Below are 3,116 nucleotides of genomic sequence, written 5' to 3' on the forward strand. Positions count from 1 at the left end.
AAAGCCCTATTAAGCAGGTTTATACAAAAAGTATGAAGGCTATTGCTTAACGCATTGTAAGCCGCCCTGAGTCTCCGGAAAAGGGCGGCATATAAATCGAACCAATAAATAAACAACCAATAAATAAAATTGGGTCGGTTACATTAAGTGACTCGATTTACGACCATCATGACTTACAATGGAAATTCCAGACGATTAGTAGAGGATTGCCTGTATTTATTTATTAAATTTATAGCACCCCCCCCCATCTCATGGTTCAAGGTGACTTAGAGCAGATGCATTCCAGTATTTTGCTGCTTCTCAGTCTGTTTCATTGTTGTTTGAATTATTAGCATTTGTGTGCTGTTTGTGTCTCAGAAGGCTTGATACTCCAATAGGGAATTCAAAATTCGTACGTAGGTCCTGTGGCCCCTTTTAAATAATTTTACTGACAATCACTAAAAACAGGTTACTCACATCTGATTGACATCAATATCCAGCCACAATTCTTACTGTCTTAGGTCACATTGATGGGAAATAGAGTCTATGGACTAGGCGTGGTGGGGGTTGGAGAATTAACTATTAAGAATACATTCTCATTTGTTCCTCATTTATCGTCGGCTCCTGCTGCAGTTAAACTGTTAATCTGTGAAAATGGCCCAATTTTTCTTTTGTCCTATTTGCGGGTAAAATATTTCTTTGACTATCCTCCCTAAGCAGGTGATCTTAAGCTTGAAAAGGTACTTTTGAAGTAAAGAGTACATTTAACTGTGTTTTTATGTCATTTGCAAAGGTATAAGGCACATCTTCCAGAAGAAATGTCAGTGAGGACAGTTGCCTAACAACACAGAGAGAGAAAAATGAATAACATTTCCAGCAAATGAAGGGTACCTGTAGTGCCACTTTTCTTTCTTTCCCTGAAATAAAAGATGGATGTGCTACCCCCGTGGAGCTTGTCTGTGCAGGCTGCTACAATCACGCTTCGAGAAAGAACACATCGAGAACATGACTGCCATTCAAAGCTCCATTACCTCCTTTGATGTGAGCAAAAAGGAGAGAGGAGAGCAGTTTGATGCGTGTCAGTGGAGGCAAACACAACGTGGCAAGTGGAATCAGCTGCTGTCTCTAGCACACAAAGGACTGAATGCCAGAACATTCAGAAAGCAGAAAGGCAAGTTTGAGAGCAGTGTTTCTCAACCTTGGCAACTTTAAGAGGGTAGACTTCAAACTCCCAGAATTCCCCAGCCAGCATGAACAAGGTTGAGAAACAGCAAAAGAATTGAATGCCAGAATGTCTTCCCATCACCTCTACTGTTAGGAAGATTTAATGGGACTCCTTATTTACAGAGACTGCCCTTGTGGATCCAGAGAGATAGAGGTCCTTATAGGATGCCCTTTCTTTGATGCCCCAAGATGTGCTCTGATCACTCCAAACATTTCCAAATACGAGGGTCATGCATTTATTATTTCTTAAGGGATGTACCGTATTTTTCAGAGTATAAGACGCACCTTTTTCCCCCCTAAAAGGGGGTGAAAATTTAGGTGCATCTTATACACCGAATGTAGCCCCTCCCACCCACTAGCCCCCACCCTTTGGCCTCTGCCTCCCAGCAATTTACCTCCTTGCAGCAAGAAGAAACAGCCCATTTCAGCTTCAGCACAGCCTAATTAGCACAAGTTGATTGGATCGGCCTCCCGACTCTCAGCTGTTTTGCTCTGTGCTGTTTTGCGTGGGCCTCTGCTGCTTGCTGCAAGGAGGTAAATTGCTGGAGCAGATTTTTTTTCTTTCTTGTGCTAATCAAGTTATGCTGAAAACGAAAATTTGCTGTGCAAATCCAGTCGTGACTCTCAAGCAGAAGGTACAAGAATTTAAAAGGGTTAGAATGCAGTACTGCAGGCTACTTCTGCTGACTGCCAGCTGCCTGCAATTTTGAATCTCACCAGGCTCAAGATTGACTCAGCCTTCCATCCTTCTGAGGCGGATAAAATGAGGACCCAGATTGTTGGGGGGGCAATATGCTGATTCTGTAAATCGCTAAGAGAGGGCTGTAAAAGCACTATGAAGCGGTATATAAGTAAGTGCTATTGCTATTGTCATCAACTTAGTTGTCCAATTTTTCCCAGAAATTCTGGGAGTTGAAGTCTGCCAGACTTAAAGTTGCCAAGGTTGAAGACCCCTGATTTAGGGCACAATTGTCAAATTAATTTGTACTAAATTCATCTGGAATCTTTAAAAATACATTGGTTTTATCTGTCTTTGATTTAAAACTGCACACTGTTGATACTTCCAGGAAGAAGCATTTTCATGCCTGTAAACAACGGAAGATGGCATTCGAATTTCCATGCCCCTCTTAATACTTATCACAACTGAAAACACCAGGAAAAGTGCTTTCACAGGAGACCAGCTGCTCCTTTGAAGTCCTACTTTTAGAACGCTGCTTCACAATATCAATTTCCCTGCAACCGTGTAAGCATGTGATTATATTTAGATGCCTTTGTTTGTAAGTCTTTTATTGGAGGAAGGAAATACATGAATACAACACCGTTATTTAAATGTAAATCGGTTCAGTTCCCATGAGGTTTTTTTTTTTCTGGTGGAATACAGAAAACTGCAGGTAAAAAAAAAATTCCAATATAATTCAGATTACTTCAAACCCCTACAGGTGTTTCTTGTGCCATTTAAATTGGTTGGGTTAATTAGGGAATTGTAACTTGTGCTGCGGGATTCAGAACTGGAGAAATATATTTAATCTTTTGAGTCCTGGTTTTCGTCTTGATTCTTTAAAAAAAAAAAAACAAATTACACTGCTATTTGGAAATGCAGAGAACCAAGAGCTGAGAAAATTCATTGTGAACTCTTGATCATTCTCAACTCAGGTCCTCTGTAGTTTCAAAATTCATTCTAGCTGTTTTTAAGAGCAAGTTATTTACAGGTAGTCCTCCACTTACAACCATTTGTTTAGCAACCAAAGTTACAACAGCTCTAAAAGTGTGTTGTGATTGCTCCTTGCACTGGTGGTACAGTGGTTAAGTACAGTACTGCAGGCAAACTCTGCCCGCAGCCTGGAGTTTGATCCTGAGGGGGCTCAAGGTTGATACTTATTTATTTAATTATTTATTATTTATTTATTTATTTA

The sequence above is a fragment of the Pituophis catenifer genome, unplaced genomic scaffold (genome assembly GCF_029215685.1).
Source record: "Pituophis catenifer annectens isolate HBS135680 unplaced genomic scaffold, rPitCat1.0.hap2 SCAF_9, whole genome shotgun sequence".
NCBI lineage: Eukaryota > Metazoa > Chordata > Lepidosauria > Squamata > Colubridae > Pituophis > Pituophis catenifer.